Raw genomic sequence first — 17,260 nt, 5'->3', positions numbered from 1 at the left:
AATACGGAATTGAAAATAATGAGGAGCAACTCTTTGTGTGTGTGTTTGTGTGTGTATGTATGGACTTACTAATGATGATGTTTATAGTAATGAATGTTGCAAAGTACCTTCTAGACTAACCACAACAATGGACAAAAATTCTATTTTAGGTTTCCTTAGCTCTCTTGCCAGTGTCCCTCAAACTGAACACTCTTATGTCAAGCTCCCCTTCCTCCTACTCTAGGGAGGGGAAAAAAGGGAAAAAGTCTCCATGTTTGATATTGTGACAAAGAAGGAAGTCACCCCACCTCCACCCCATCTTCTGTCTTTGAGTTCTGGTGATTTGAGTAATTTCTATGTGGAGACCAGCTTCCTGCCAAATTCTCATTTAGAGGTTATTTGAAGAGCAATTGCATCTTAAGGTTTCTTAGTTTATTTTGTGTTGCTACAACAATACCACAGATTTGGTAATTTATAAAGAAGAGAAACTTCTCACAGTTCTGGAGGCTGGGAGGTCCAATACCAAAGTGCTGACATCTGGCAAGGGCCTTCTTCTTGCTGCGTTATCCCATAGTGGAAGGTGAGAGGCTGAGAGAGGGTTAGAGTGAGGGAGAGAGAGAAACTCACTTAAAAAAGACAGAGTCACTCTTTTGCCCAGGCTGGAGTACAGCGGCACCATCCTGGCTCATTACAGCCTTGAACTCCTGGCCTCATGTGTTCCTCCCTACTTCAGCCTCCCAAGTAGCTGGGACTACAGGTGCTCACCAGTGCCTGGCTTTTTTTTTTTTTTCTTTTCCTTTTGTAGAGACAAGGTCTCACTGGGCTTAGGCTGGTCTAAACGAACTCGCTTTTGTAACAAACCCACTTCGATGATAGTGACATTAACCCATTCAGAGGCGCACAGTCCTCATAACCTATTTACATCTTAACGATCCCACCTCTCAACACTGTTGCATTGTGGATTAAGCTTCCAGCACATGAACTTTGGGAGATATTCAAACCGTAGCGTAGAATATCATCGGAACAGGCTGGATATAATGCCAACCACAGCTCTACTACCAGGATTCAGACCTTTTAGAGTGCTTTTCTCTCCTTCCAGCTACTTAGAACAAGCCCAGCTTTACTTGTTCCTCTTTCCCCCCCTAACACTCAGTGTTATACTTCAGAAGCTTGGTAAGGGAAGGGGAAGATGGTATCTCTTATTGGCTTGTTTCCTTTTAAGACTTATTTAGATGGATGAGTTAACTCCGTTGACTCAGTCACTTGGTTTTTAATAATTTCCACCAGCGTCCAACATTTTGGCTTCCCTGGGCCACAATGGAAGAAGAATTGTCTTGGGCCACACATAAAATACAATAATACTAATGATAGCTGATGAAGTTAAAAAAAAAAAGAAAAAGAAAGATCTGTGCATAACTTTTGTGATATCCGCCACCACAGATAAGCAAAATAGTCCTCACATTCAAAGGGTTGGACACCCGTGATCCTCCTAATTGAAGTTATGTTGCTTAGTATGGAAGCATACTGACTCTGTGAACACTAATAGATGAGCATGATTTTTGTAGTATACTGATTGTAAACATGGGTACTGTGGTAGGCAGTATCTTGGCTCCCCAGAGATGTCCATGCTCTGTGAATTCTCGGAACCTTTGAATATGTTAGGTTACATGGTAAAGAGGAGTTACAGTTGCAGGTAAAGTTCCTGATCAACTGATTTTAAAATAGGGAGTTTATCCTGGCTTATCCAGGTAGGCACAATAGAGAGTAAGAGTGGTTTTTAGGAGTGGAAGAGAAAAACAGGAAGGTCAAAGAAATGTAACAACAAAGCAGAGTCAGAAAGAGACAACATTCCAGGGCTTAAAGGTGGAAGGAGTCTGTGAGCCAAGGAATGTGGGCAGCCCCCACAAGCTAGAAAGGGCAAGAACTGATTTTCTCTTTGAATTTCCAGAAGGAAATGCAGCCCTGCTGACACCTTGATTTTAGCCCAGTGACACCGGTGCCAGACTTCTGAACTGTAAGATATATATGTTTATATTGTTTTAAGCCACTAAATTTGTGGTAATTTGTTGTAGCAGCAATAATTAATGGACACTGAGCCGAAATGTTCTGAGTTCATTCTCAGCTTCTGGCTCTGTCACTTACTAGTTTTGTGACATAGAATCAAAACCTATTTAACCTCTCCGGCCTCAGTTTCTTCTTCTGTAAAACAGGGATAATAACACGTATCTTCAGTGGTTATTGCCTGGATTAAATCAGTTAGTGCATCCAATGTACACACTTACATACATCTTATTTATATTTTAATATGAGCATATAGAAAACTTGTAATGAAAACAAAATAATTGAATTATTCATCTTAATTTTTCTTAAAACATAAGAATAAGTTAGACTTTATTTAGTAATTGTCCCATGGACATTTAAAATTATAAGAAAAGTTGGGCCGTGTATATGACAACATGTGTCTTAAAATGAATATTTTTTTGCCAGTATGAAGTTTGGGAATATTCCATCAGTACTATGCCTGTTTTGTTTAATATAAGGAAAAGGATTTTTCTAATTATTCCCAAAAGAAAAAAGCTTTTAGTGTTTATTGTATGTTACAAATATTAATAACATGAAAAATTAATGAAGTAGGTGTGGTGGTTCATGCCTGTAATCCCAGCACATTGGGAGGCCAAGGTGGGTGGATCACCTGATGTCAGGCATACAAGACCAGCCTGGCCAACATGGTGAAACCCATTTCTACTAAAAATACAAAAATTAGCTGGCCATGGTGGCAGGCGCCTGTAATCCCAGCTACTTGGGTGGCTGAAGCAGGAGAATTGCTTGAACCTGGGATGCAAGGTTGCAGTGAGCTGAGATCGCACCATTGCACTCCAGCCTGGGCAACAAGAGTGAAACTCTGTCTCAAAAAAAGAAAGAAAGAAAAATCGATGATATATGTAGAAGCTTAGAAAAATCTGTTGTGGGTAGGAAATGGGAAGCAGATATGCTACGAGCTTACAGACTTCTCCCTTTTTTTCTCCTGGTTTTTCCAATTCAACTCAATTGAGCTTTCAGATTCAATTTTGTTATAACATTGCATTCATATTAATTTTTTGAGAGCTATAGGTTATATGATTGTTTTTCGTGTGTGTGTGTGTTTCCCTACTTTACTAAGAAGAGTTTTCAGTTTGGAACAAGGTTACAGGAAGACGTTTAGGGTGTACTAGTTCCAATTTTTAAATGTATATTTGAGATATTTTCTCAACTTTCTCTTTGGGTCTTTAGCTAAAATATGCGGTATGTTTTATTTATTTATTTATTTATTTTTACGAGATGGGGTCTAGCTATTTTGCCCAGGCAGACTCAAATTCCTGGGCTCAAGTGATCCTCTGCCTTGGCTTCCTGAGTACCTGGGACTTACAGACATGTGCCACCAAACATAGTGACTATATAATTTTTAAAAGTATTCTTAGGATATCTTTACATACTTTTCTTAAAAAAAAAAAAAAGTTAACCTTTGTAGTCTGTTTTGCAGCATTAGCTATTGAGATCAGAAATTCAGAAAGTTAGCTGAGCGTGATGGCTCACGCCTGTAATCCCAGCTCTTTGGGAGGCCGAGACAGGTGGATCACTTGAGGTCAGGAGTTCGAGACCAGCCTGGCTAACATGGCAAAACCCTGTCTCTACTAAAAATACAAAAATTAGCCGGGCATGGTGGTGCACGCCAGTAATCCCAGTTACTCCGGAGCCTGAGGCACAAGAATCACTCGAACCTGGGAGGCGGAGGTTGCAGTGAGCCAGTATCGTGCTGCTGCACTCCAACCTGGGTGACAGAACGAGACTCTGCCTCAAAATTCAGAAAGTTAAAATTAAAAAGAAAAAATAATCCTTTTTACATGTATTATATTGATGTCACACATTTCCCATTCATATAAGATTTAAAATCATAGATGTGTTAACTTTAAACTTGTGACTAATTAATAATACATTTTTATTATAGCTAATTCTCTTAAGTAAAACAATTCTCTTGAAATGTTAATAGCTTTTACTGAGTAGATGGAGTAGTGAGCCCTAAGTGTTTTGATTGCCCAGACTCTCTCATTTTCTGGGACCTTTCCCATCATCTCATGGTTCAGGTGGGATCTGCCACGTTCCATTGGTGATCCTGCCTCTTGGTTAGTGAGGGCTGACCCAGAGGGAGGCAGCTGATCCAAGCTGTGCCAGGGTCCTTTAGGAATCTGGAATTGATATTTATGGTTCCTCAGCCTAGCTGTAAAATGAAAATCATAACTCTAGGACTATTGCCAGCCATGTTTTACCTTAAGAGCTGAAAAGGCCATTGTGCCACAGGAGAGAAGAATGAAGCACGTGAGCATAGTAGCAAAGATGAAAGATGAAGTGGGTGACGGAGAGATGGGAGTGGGGTGGAGAGGGACCAGGTAGTTGGGGAGGGGAGAGAAAATGGGGAAGCAAGGGAAGTGATGGAAAGACCAGGAGAAACAGAGAAGAAACAAACTAAATTTCCACAACATGGGTTGTTGGCTCTAGTTTCTCTTATGACCCTGAATTCCATGAGGCACTCTTATAACTTATTTTTAAAAAATCCCCCTTTTGCTTAAGCTACCTCTAGTCAGATTCTGTCCTTGAAGCCGTAAGTTTTAACCAAGGCAAACACTGCTGTCTTTCGGGTATGTGCTATGATTGCTTTGCATATGATATCAGTTAATTCTTACAACCTTGCAAGATAGGTATTATTCCTCCAAAAAAAAAAAAAAAGAAAAAGAAATTCAAGCTTAGGAAAGATAAAGTAATTTGATCAAGGATCACCATAGCTAATAAGTGACAGGACCAGAATTGAAATGTATGTCTAGCTCCAAAGTCAGTTTGTATTCATGATCTGTAAAAATATTTATTGAGCATCAGCTATGGATCAACACTAGGCTAAGCTACAAGAGAGTAAATTTTATTGTCTCAAAAAGTTTGCAGTTCAGAGAAGGGTAGAGATAAACAGGCAGTGACAATTCAGTGTCATAAATGGTATGGGGGCAGGAATAAAATATACTATGCGAGCACATGGGAGATCAAGCAAGATTCCTTGAACGTTTAAGCTAAGACCTGAAGGTTGAGTAGTCACAAGCCAAGCATAAGGAAAGAGGGAGGTTGTGCCAAGCATTTATGAAAATAGTATGGTACATTTGAGGATTTTAAAGAAATTCGAGAGCCAATAGAGGTAAGTTAAGCAAATCATATAAGGCCCTCTTTTTTTTTTTTTTTTTTTTTTTGAGTTGGAGTTTCACTCTTGTCCCCCAGGCTGCAGTGCAATGGCGCAGTCTCGACTCACTGCAACCTCCGTCTCCCAGGTTCAAGCAATTCTCCTCCCTCACCCTCCTGAGTAGCTGGGATTATAGGTGCCTGCCACCATGCCCGGTTAATTGTTTGTATTTTTAGTAGAGACGGGGTTTCACTGCGTTGGTCAGGCTGATCTCAAACTCCTGACCTCAGGTGATCCACCCACCTCAGGCCCCAAAGTGCTGGGATTAAAGGCGTGAGCCACCGTGCCTGGCCAAGGTCTTCTGTTTTACGTTAAGGAGTTTTGACTTTATGTTGGGAAAAAGAGGGGACTGGACCATCAAAGGCTCATAATTAGACTTTGTTTTCTAGAGAACACAAACATTTTTCACATTACAGCCAGGAAGGATTGGATACCTAACACTGTAGAAGGATGAAAGTCAGTTGAGGAGGCTTTTGCAGTAATCCAGTCAAGGAAAGTAGTAATTAGTTGGGGGAGAAATGGAAGAATTCTAGAGATTACAGAGCAGTATGGTCAGGTCCTGGTGACCAGTTGGCCATATGGGGCACAGGAAGGTGTCTTAGTCCATTTTCAGAATACTTGAAACTGGCTAATTTATAAAGAAAAGGAATTTATTTCTTACAGATCTGGAGGCGGAGAAGTCCAAGGTCAAGGGGTGGCATCTGGGAAGGTTTTCTTGCTGGTAGGACTCTTGTCTACAGAATCCTTAGGTGATGCAGGGTATCAGATGGTGAGGGGGCTGAACGTGCTATCGTGCTAAGCTCAGATCTCTCTTCCTCTTACAAAGCCACCAGTTGTACTCCCATGATGACCCATGAATCTGTTTATCCTTTATTAATCCATACATGGATTAATTTATTAATAAGGGCAGAGCCCTCATTATCCAATCATCGTTTAAAGGCCCCCTTTTCAATACTGCCACACTGGAGATTTAAGTTTGTGTTTTTGTTTTTGTTTTGGAGACAAAGTCTTATTCTGTCGCCCAAGCTGGAGTGCAGAATGCAGTGGCACGATCTTGGCTGTGACTCCCACCTCCCTGGTTCAAGCAATTCTCCTGCCTCAGCCTCCCAAGTAGCAGGTGTGTGCCTCAACGCCTGGCTAATTTTTGCATTTTTAGTAGACATGAGCTTTCATCATGTTGGCCAGGCTGGTTTCAAACTCCTGACCTCAGGTAATCTACCCTCCTCAGCCTCCCAAAGTGCTGGGATTACAGGCATGAGCCACCGCACCCAGCCTCTTTAGTCTCTCTTAAAGAGATTTAAGAAAAAAAAAAAAAAGACTACATACATTGTTATAGAAATAAGTGAATGATATTTTTGTTGTTGTTGTTGTTGTTGTTGTTTTGAGACGGAGTCTCGCTCTGTTGCCCAGGCTGGAGTTCAATGGCCAGATCTCAGCTCACTGCAAGCTCCACTTCCCGGGTTTACGCCAGTGAATGGTGTTTTTAAAGTTTAAAACCCCAGTTAAAGAAGAGTACATGCAGTACCTGAGGAGCATTTAATTGACATAAGGACTTGAAAGTGGTATCTAATTATTTACTGTAATTTGCTGGTCAAAAATCTTGATAAAAGACTGAAAGTAAAGTGTGAAAATCTCAGAGAATAAAGATTCTTGAGACAGGTGTATGGTCAGCTTATTTTTTGAGTTGACTGGATTTGTAGAGGCAATGATGCATAATAGTACTTGACAGGTGCCTTTCTGCCAACAAACTGTCTTTAATAATTGCCTGAGGTGGCTGAAGGTAATTAACTGTTAACCTGGGATCTTCATAATTCAGATCTGTTCTATGTTGAATTTAATACATTTTTTTTTAAATCTTGAGGCTTTAATTTGTTAGTTATTTTTGTTACTATAATCTATAACAAACAAAAATTATTCTCTACAGTTCTTTTTTTTTTTTTTTTTTCTTTGAGACAGGGTCTCTGTCGCCCAGGCTGGAGTGCAGTGGTGCGATCATAGCTAACTGCAGCCTTGACCTCCCAGGCTCGAGCTGTCCTCCCACCTCAGCCTTCTGAGTAGCCGGGACTACAGGTGTGTACCACGATGCCCAGCAAATTTAAAAATTTTTTTGTCGGGGATAGGGGTCTCCTTTTGTTGCCCAGGCTGGTCCTGAACCCCTGGACTCAAGTGATTCTCCCACCTCAGCCTCCCAAACTGCTGGGATCAGCCACTGCACCCAACCATACAATTCTTTACATATTTTTTACATCAGACTCTTCTCATGGCTGATCCTATATCAGACTTCATTAAGGAAACCATGAAGTTCCAGGAATTTAGGAGTTGGGTTACTTTTCTTTAAGGTCAATTGTTTGTATATCTAAAGGGCAGAAAAAGAAAAAGATGGTAAAAAATTGGTACCATTACCGACACCTGCAAGATCAGTTTTCCATTGCTAACATTTCTTGTCTCCTTTGACTCTTGGAAAATGAAGTTCTTTGTTTGCTTTTACAAGACAAAGTGCACGCCCTTTAGTAATCTGCTGCTTCCTTCTCTCTGCCTATGTTTTCTCTTTTGCGGTCCTGCCTATCCTTTGTGCTTTATGCTTAAGAGAGGGGATTTAAAAATGAAAGAGAAAAATCATAGACTAGTTTATGGCCTGTAGAACACCATGACCTATGGAAATTGTTCATGTTTTATGAAGTTAAGTCTCTAAATTTATTTTTCTAGGATTTCTTAAAGATTTAAAACTTGTATGTAAATTCAAGCCATCTGGGCAAAATGCCAGACTAGGGCTATTCCTCCCAAACTAGATAGAGCATGTAATGTCACAATTAGTTAGCTTATTAGAGTTAGTTTATAGAAATAATGTACATTTAATTTTTTAAGAGGCTCAGAAATGTGTTGTTAAATCATTTGAGAATTTTTAGTCACTGTTACTAATAATAAGGCAACATTGTCATGCTGACAGGCAGGGTGCTGTTTCCAAAGTTAGTAGATTTTTGCCATAGGTTGAGCAGTGGGTTTGGCTGTAAATAACGTTACCATGTTTGTTACATTTTCTAAAGGGCTAATATTTAATAACTTATCAATGAACAAAGAATGTTATACATAAGGCTTCCCTAAACATTGTATGGATTGTAGAAATAATGCAGTGTAGAAGTCAGAAGACCTGGTTCCCTAGTTTTGCCTACTTTTAGCCCCCTGTCCTTGAGCAAGGCATGTAATAACCTCCATTTCAGTTTCTTCAAATGTAAAATGTAGAGATTGTGCCTGCTTGTCATGGTAACATATTGGGATTATTTTGGGATCAAATTAAATAATAACAAAGAGCTTTGAAGACATAAAGCACTGTCAAAGTGTAAAATTTTATTAAAGCAAAATACTTTAATAGTGTAACACTGTACGATGTGTGTGTACAACATAATAATGTGTTAACCGTTAATGATTGAACCAGATACATTATAAACTTATTTCAAATTTGTTATAGCTTTACTAAACATGCTGCTATAAGTATGTTCTGATATAGGTAATTCTTTTAATTTTTTTTTTTTTTTGAACCAGAGTGTCGCTCTGTTGTCCAGGCTGGAGTGTAATGGCGTGATCTCAGCTTGTTGCAGCCTCCGCCTCTTGGGTTAGAGTGATGCTCCTGCCTCAGCCTCTCAAGTAGCTGGGATTACAGGCACACACCACCATGCCTGGCTAATTTTTGTATTTTTAGTAGAGACAGGGTTTCACCATGTTGGCCAGGGCTGGTCTTGAACTCCTGACCTCAAGTGATCCGCCCGCCTCAGCCTCCCAAAGTGTTGGGATTACACACATGAGCCAAGGCGCCAGCCTGATACAGGTAATTCTGATAGATGACCACCTAACATAAAGTTGAAAATTTTTCATATGATTTATGGAGTTGATAAGTTATGAAATAGTTGGAAAATCTACAAGTATTTCTAAAATTTTTGTTAGGCTTGGCTTTTTGGAGGAGGGAGGAATATAAATGTCAGGCAGGTTGTTGGATAGAATTAATCAGAATCAAGTTACAATTCAGTGATTTATTTTTTCAACAAAATTAAATGAATGTCCTTATGTACATATATAAAGCAATTAGTGCTAAATAGAAGGAAATATAAGATCCTTGAGTCATAGGCTCTGTTCCCTGTTGTTGTTTTGGCCTCCTTCCCTTCTTATTCTTCACCAGCACCAGACTACTTACGACTTAAAACCCCACTTTGTTCCCTCTTGTTTATGAGCTTTTGCACATCCTGCTGCCTCTGCTTCAAAGATATTTTCTACAGCAGAAGAATGAAAATAAATTAATAATTGCTTCCTGATTTTTGTGGTTAGTGTCTAATTGACCTTTTTGTTTTTCATAACCACAAATATGTGTATTGGAAGATTAGATGATAGGGAAAGCATATTAGAAAAGTAAGTTGGGGAAGTTAACCTGGAATGCCTGGTTAAGGGTTGAGGTTTTATTTTGTAGGTTGTAAGAAGCCATTGACAGATGTATTATCCAAGAGAGTGTTACAGACAGAGTTCTACTTTATAAAGATTGTTGGGCAGTCAACGTTAGAACCTCCTTGGGTTGGATTGGAGGTGAGGAATCACCATATGTTGTCAGATTATGAGGCAGAATTGTAGAAACGGGTATGATTAGGATCTGAAAACAAACAATCAGGCATTCATTCATGTACAAAATATTAATGCTTTTTATGTTTCAGGCTGTCTTCTGGGTTGTGGGGATACAGGAGTAAATGTACTAAATCCTACTCCTCCAATATACAGAAAATTAAAGAATGTCTTACAAGTCAATAAGAAAAGAGCAGACAACCCTATAGAACAATGGATAAGTGTCTTGAACAGACCTTTCATAAAAGATAATGGCCGGTAAACGTGTAAAGGTGCCACTTCATTAGTAATTATGAACATAAAATTAAAATCACAATGAGAGACTCCTACACACCCATCAGAACAGGTAACATTTTAAAAGATTGGCCAGGCATAGTGGCATGAGCCTGTAATCCAAGCTACATGGGAGGCTGAGGCACGAGAATCACTTGAACCCCAAAGACAGAGGTTGCAGTGAGCCAACATTGCATCGCTGAGCTCCAGCCTGGGCGACAGAGGGAGACTCCCATCTCAAAAAAAAGGGATCAAATATAGCAAGTATTGATGATGTAAAGCAATGGTGACTCCCATGCTCGCTGGTGAGGGTATAAACTGCTATAGCTACTCTGGAAAACTGTTCAGCAGTGCAAACACTTTGACCCAGCAGTCTGTTGCAAGGTTATGTCCAGTGGAATATGCATACATGTATACCAAGGAGGGCTCAGGAATGTTCATTGCTGTCATTATTATAATAGCAAAAAAAAACTGGAAACAATTCATATCCCTTACCTATGGTATATTCATATAAAGGAATGCTACACTGCAGTGAAAACAGTGTACAGCTATTCCTGATAATACAGATGAGTCTCAAAAGCATCGTTAAGTGAAAGAGGTCAAACACAAAAGAAGGCATTATATATGATTCCATTTTATTTTTATTTATTTGAGGCAAGGTCTCACTCTGTCACCCAGGCTGGAGTACAGTGGCACAATCACGGCTCATTGTAGCCTCCATCTCCCAGGCTCAAGTGATCCTCCAACCTCAGCCTCCCAAGTGTCTGGGACTACAGGTGTATGCCACCATGCTCAGCTGATTTTTTTACTTTTTGTAGAGATGAGGTCTCATTATGTTGCTCAGGCTGGTCTCAAACTCCTGGGCTCACGCAGTCCTCCTGCTTTGGCTTTCCAAAGTGTTGGTATTACAGGTGTGAGCCACTATGCCCAGCCATGATTCCCAAAGTGTTGGTATTACAAGCGTGAGCCACTACGCCCAGGCGTGATTCCATTTATAAGAAGCCTTAAGCAGGCAAAACTTAAACTGTAATGTTAGAAGTGAAGATAGTGGTTAAGAGGAACTATGCAGGGTTAATAGCATGAGATGGGCTCCTTGGGTGCTGACAGGGTGTCTTGGTCTGGGTGGTGAGTACATTGGTGTTGAGTTTATGTAATTCATTCACCTGTGCATTTATGTGTATTTTTCTTTGTGCTATATTTCTTTTTTTTTTTTTTTTTCTTTTTTGAGACGGAGTCTCGCTCTGTCGCCCGGGCTGGAGTGCAGTGGCCGGTTCTCAGCTCACTGCAAGCTCCGCCTCCCGGGTTTACGCCATTCTCCTGCCTCAGCCTCCGAGTAGCTGGGACTACAGGCGCCCGCCACCTCGCCCGGCTAGTTTTTTGTATTTTTTTAGTAGAGACGGGGTTTCACGGTGTTAGCCAGGATGGTCGCAATCTCCTGACCTCGTGATCCGCCCGTCTCGGCCTCCCAAAGTGCTGGGATTACAGGCTTGAGCCACCGCGCCCGGCTCTTTGTGCTATATTTCAGTAATTTTTTTTAATTTGCCCATCTTTACATGCTGTGGAAGAGAGCCATCATTATCAGAATGATCGCTGTTGTAGCGAACATTCGTGCTTCAAATACCTGGCACTGTGTTAGGGGTGTGTGTGTGTGTGTGTATACACTTATATATATATACTCGTGTTTATATACACATACTCATTTAATCTTCACAACTCTAAGAGGTGTACTTTTATTATTCGCATTTTACAGATAAGGAAACTGGGACACAGAAAGGTTGAGTAACTTGCTGAAGCTCACCCAGCTAGTAAGTGATGGACTCACTTGCACCTAAACATTCTGTCTCTGACGTCTGTGCTCTTAGCTGCTCTGCCATACATACAATAAGCTGGAAGTTTTGTATGCTTGGTCTGTTTGAAAGAGAGCAAGAAGGCCAGTGTAGCAGAAGTGAGGCAAGTTGGGGCACAGTAGTAGGAGTTGAAGACTACATAGTAGGTTATTGGAACTTGAAGGCCATGGGAGGAACTTTGGCTTTAACTCTAAGTGCAGTTGGAAGTCTTTGGGTGGATTATGGCAGAGGAGTGATGTTAAATGATTTATTTTTTAATCATTTATATTTTAAAAGGAAAACTACTGTGACAGAAGCCTGTAAACGGTGCAATGGCAGTAACTGGGAGACCAGTTAGGCTATTAGAATAATTCAGTATTGTTGAACTAGTCAAAGATGATGTGACTTAGACCAGGGTGGCAGTAGGAGGTGGAGAGAAGTTTTCAGATACTGAATATATTTTGAGAATAGGGCCAGGAGAGTTACTGAGGAATTTAAGGGTGTGAAATAGATAATAAGGATGATTTTAGAGTTTTGGCCTGAACAACTAGAAGAATGGCATTAACATTTATCAAGATGGGGAAGATTGCAAGAGGAGTTGGTTTGGGGAGGAAGATTAGGATTCTTGGAAATGTTAAATTTGAAATCGTTTTAGATGTCCAAGTGAAGATATTGCGTAGACAGTTAAAGTGAGTTCAAGTGAGAAGTCCAGAAGTCCATAAAGATATAAATTTGATAATCTTCAATTTGCAGGTGGTATTTAAAGATATGAGACTGGGTGATATCTCCAAAGGAATGAATGTAAATAGAGAAGTCCTTTCTGCAGCAGTCTAGTATGTAGATGTCAGGGAGATGAGGAACAATCAGCACAGGAGACTGAGAAGGAGCAACCAGTAAGGTGGGGGAAACCAAGAGGATGATGTCTTAGAAAGCAGATGGGAGGGCCAAGCGCAGTGGCTCACGCCTGTAATCCCAGCACATTGGGAGGCCAAGGCGGATGGATCACAAGGTCAGGAGTTCAAGACCAGCCTGGCCAAGATGGTGAAACTAAAAAATGAAATTAGTAGATGTCTCTACTAAAAAATACAAAAATTAGCCGGGTGCGATGGCGGGCGCCTGTGATTCCAGCTACTCGGGAGGCTGAGGCAGGAGAATTGCTCAAACCCAGGAGGCAGAGGTTGCAGTGAGCCAAGATTGCACCACTGCACTCTAGCCTGGGCAACAGAGCAAGACTGCATCTCAAAAAAAAAAAAGCAAGCAAGCAGGTGGGAAAAGTGTTTTAAGGAAGAGACAGAACCTCAGTTTTTTTCTTATTTTTTATTTTATTATTATTAGCATTGGATCAGATTGTATTTTAAGTGAATGTGAGAAACATAGGAAAGTTGGAACAAAGTTTGCTAGAAGTGGGATATATGGAAAGAAAAGAAGCAGGAAAGTTATTATACAATGGACAGGATTATGAAAGTCTGGAGGTTTTAAAAGAGAAGAGAATGCCTGACCATCTTAAATACCTGGTAGCATTTCTTAGTGTCTGTCTTTCCTCACTGTCTTACCAACCTTTTAATTCATACAGGATTTTGAATCGAAAGATGAGTGTCATGATTCAAGTTTTTGAAAACAGTGATTTACCTTCTTTTAGGGAGTGACAAGACAGCCATATAAGAAATAGGAAAGGGGCCATTTTACTTCTCTGCTCCTGAGAACTTGCCCCATCAGCAAAGCTCTTTTAGTTCCACTCTGCCTTCTCTTGCCCATTATCCAGGAAGATGAAAGTAGTTCAGGTATGAGGAGGGAACAAAGTAAAGCTGTCTGGACTGACCTGACTCCTCCCCCTGGTAATGGCAGGTGACTTAGTAGAGCTAGATCAACATTAATCATTAATATTCCAGATTTATGACTTCATCTCCATTAAATAAAAATCTAATGTGGAAATGTGTTTAAATTTGAAAAGTTTTTACTTTTAGTGCATATTGCTAAAATGTGTATTTCTACTAGCTATTAAAGAAAGATCAATCTAAGAGACCTTATGTTAAGATGAGATTGTGCCAAAGAGGCCAGTCGTCATAGAACCTTCTAGTCCACAGCCTCTTAAGGAAACCATAGGACCAGTCTATAGCCAAACCATAACTGGTCAGCAGGTTAGTGCAGTTAGATAGCAGTTTATATTATTTTGCTTTTACTCTTGACCATGCAAATGCAAACTCAGAAATAGGCAATTGAAGTGCTGTGGAAGATTGAGGGAACCTGGAGCAGACCACAAATGAATAAAAATTATGAGTAAGTAGAAGTTATGAGGTAGAGAATCGGTACCATCAGTAGAGAGTAAAGTAGTTAGTCAGAAACATCAGAAGTACAGAAATAGAGATGCTGGCCAGGCACGGTGGCTCATACCTGTAATCCCAGCACTTTGAGAGGCCGAGGCAGGTGGATCACCTGAGGTCAGGAGTTCGAGACAGTCTGACCAACATGGTGAAACCCCATGTCTACTAAAAGTATAAAAGTAGCTGGGCATGGTGTTGTGTGCCTGTAATCCCAGCTACTCAGGAGGCTGAGGCAGGAGAATTGCTTGAACTCAAGAGGCAGAGGTTGCAGTGAGCCGAGATGGCACCATTGCACTCCAGCCTGGGTGACAAGAGTGAGACTCCATCTCAAAAAAAAAAAAAAAGGAAAGGAAAAAAGAAATAGAGATGCTTAATCCACATTATGGTAGGGAAGCAATAAGTTCTGGAAAACAAAGCAATGTTTACCTAGTATCAAGACTTGAATTCAAACTTGAACGTGCAGGCCAGGTGCGGTGGCTCATGCCTATAATCCCAGCACTTTGGGATGCTAAAGCAGGTGGATCACTTGAGATTGGGAGTTTGAGACCAGCCTGACCAACATGGAGAAACGCTGTCTCTACTGAAAATACAAAATTAGCCTGGTGTGGTTGGTGCACGCCTGTAATCCCAGCTACTCAGGAGGCTGAGGCAGGAGAGTCGCTTGAACCCAGGAGGCGGAGGTTGCCGTGAGCCGAGATCGCGGCATTGCATGCCAGCCTGGGCAACAAGAGTGAAACTCTGTCAAAAAAAAAAAAAAAAAAAAAAAAAAAAAACTTGAACAAGCTTTTGTGGTGTATGATCAGACTGTCTTGTAATTTCTGATTTTTATGTGAAATTCTTGCCTTTTCCTTATTACCATTTTTATCTTTACAATGAAATCCCTTCTTCAGTCGAAAAGAGCCCAACATTAAGCTGAGTATAAAATGTTTAGACTTACCAAGCAGATACATAAGGAAATACTTTTTAACATTTTTTTCTTCCAGGCCAGGTGTGGTAGCTCACACCCGTAATCCCAGGGTAGGCCAAAGTGTGAGGAACTCTGTGCCCAGCCTGGGCAACATGACAAAGTCCTATCTCTACAAAAATATACAAAAGTTAGCCAGGCATCGTGGCCTGCGCCTGTGGTCCCAGCTACTAGACTGGCTGAGGTGGGGGGATAGCTTGAGCCCGGGAGGTCTAGGCTTCAGTGAGCCATGATCGCGCCACTGCATTCCAGCCTATGTGACAAAGTGAAACCCCGTCACAAAAAAAAAAATTTCTTTCTTGAAATACAAAAGAAAAATACCACAGAGTAATTTAACAGATGACAATAAAACACTTAAAATGTTAATTTATTTGAAGGTGATTTTTAAGGAATATTTTATCTGTTATAATAAAAAGTTAAGCACAAGTTCATTTACGAAGTAATATCCTCTGCACTCAAATGATTTTTTTTTTTTTTTTTGAGCAAAGTTTTGCTCTTGTTGCCCAGGCTCTAGTATAGTGGTGCAATCTTGGCTCACTGCAACCTCCGCCTCCTGGGTTCAAGTGATTCTCATGCCTCAGCTTCTCGACTAGCTGGGATTATAGGCATGCACCACCATGCCCAGCTTATTTTTGTATTTTTAGTAGAGATGAGGTTTCACCATGTTGGTCAGGCTGGTCTTGAACTCCTGACCTCAAGTGATCTGCCTGCCTGGGCCTCCCAAAGTGCTGGAATTACAGGCATGAGCCACCATGCCCAGCCATCACTTGAATGATTATTGACACCAGGGAATGAAATGTTTTTCTAGGTTTTAACTTTTCAGATTTTTTTTTTTTTTTTTTTTTTTGGAACAGGATATTTCTTCATTGCCCTGAGCAGAGTGCAGTGGTGCCTGCTGTCACTGCCCAACAGTCACTGCCCTCAAGCAGTTCTCCCACCTCACCGTTCCAAAGTGTTGGAATTAAAGGCATGAGCCACCACACTGGCAACTTTTCAGAATTTTTAAGTGACCATGATGGAGTTTACCATCTCTCAACCCCCACACCTCCACACACACACACAAACCTTGAAAATCTGGACAAAATAAATGTAACAATGTGTTTTAGACTTTGGACAATAGCAGTGCAGGACTGTGATCCCTAAAAGAAGGGGAACAAATAAGGTGAGCTCTAAATTCACCCACCCACCCTGGCTTTTTGCCTGGGGCACATTCTAAATTGTAGATCTGGGACAGGGAATCTTGAGCAAAGAACAAGATGAAGAGATAGAGATCAGAATTTATGGAAGCTGAGGCAGCAAGAAGTTGTAGGGCAAAGTTCAGCAGGAAGGACACTTTGTCAAAAAATAATGCTATCCATAGAAGTCTCTGACTTTTTGCTGAATTCTAGAATGAACATACATGGAGTGAAACTGTAAAGCCAGACAAAGAGCAACCAGATTGATGTGAAATGACAGACATGAGAGGTCACAGAGGGCTGGGAAGCGTTTGAGTTTTTACTGGCTAGAGGGGAAAGTCCTTGTTGATTACTCACATTTAAGGACATAATAATACCAATCTTAAAAACTCTTGGAAAAAAAAAAAAAAGGGCCAGGCGCGGTGGCTCACGCCTGTAATCCCAGCACTTTGGGAGGCCGAGGCAGGCGGATCAGGAGGTCAGGAGATCAAGACCATCCTGGCTAACCTGGTGAAACCCCATCTCTACTAAAAATACAAAAATTAGCAGGTGTGGTGGTGCGTGCCTTTACTCCCAGCTACTTGGGAGGCTGAGGCAGGAGAATCGCTTGAACCCGGGAAGTGGAGGTTGCGGTGAGCCAAGATCACACTACCGCAAAAAAAAAAAAAAAAAAAAAAACAGGAAGAGAATACTTCGCAATTCATTTTGTGAGGCCAACATCCTGATACCAAAAGTGAACACAGAAATTACAGGAAAATACTACTAAAGAGAACTGTGGTTCTTGACCGTAGACAAAAGTATTTAGCAAAATATTAACTTTCAGGAATATATGAAAGGGTAATATACTATGACCAATTGGGTTT

At 40.7% G+C, this 17,260-nt stretch overlaps 1 protein-coding gene across 5 annotated transcripts in view; it reads left to right on the top strand.

Annotated features, from left to right (window-relative positions):
* The window catches only part of YES1 (YES proto-oncogene 1, Src family tyrosine kinase), a 93,592-nt gene that overhangs the window by 28,756 nt on the left and 47,576 nt on the right, over positions 1-17,260 (top strand). Inside the window, exon 2 of one of the 5 annotated variants that reach the window (XM_030925831.1) lies at positions 1,928-1,993. The exons of 2 other annotated variants lie outside the window; for them this stretch is intronic. The gene's annotated coding sequence lies outside the window, so the exon portion shown is untranslated. Of the gene's footprint in view, positions 1-1,927; positions 1,994-7,244; positions 7,307-11,866; positions 11,917-17,260 lie in introns of those variants that run through there. 2 more of the 5 variants (XM_030925832.1, XM_030925834.1) reach the window with 2 other exon arrangements.

This window comes from Rhinopithecus roxellana, chromosome 21, assembly GCF_007565055.1.
Source record: "Rhinopithecus roxellana isolate Shanxi Qingling chromosome 21, ASM756505v1, whole genome shotgun sequence".
NCBI classification, from domain to species: domain Eukaryota; kingdom Metazoa; phylum Chordata; class Mammalia; order Primates; family Cercopithecidae; genus Rhinopithecus; species Rhinopithecus roxellana.
This window is presented reverse-complemented; position numbering and strand designations above follow the sequence as displayed.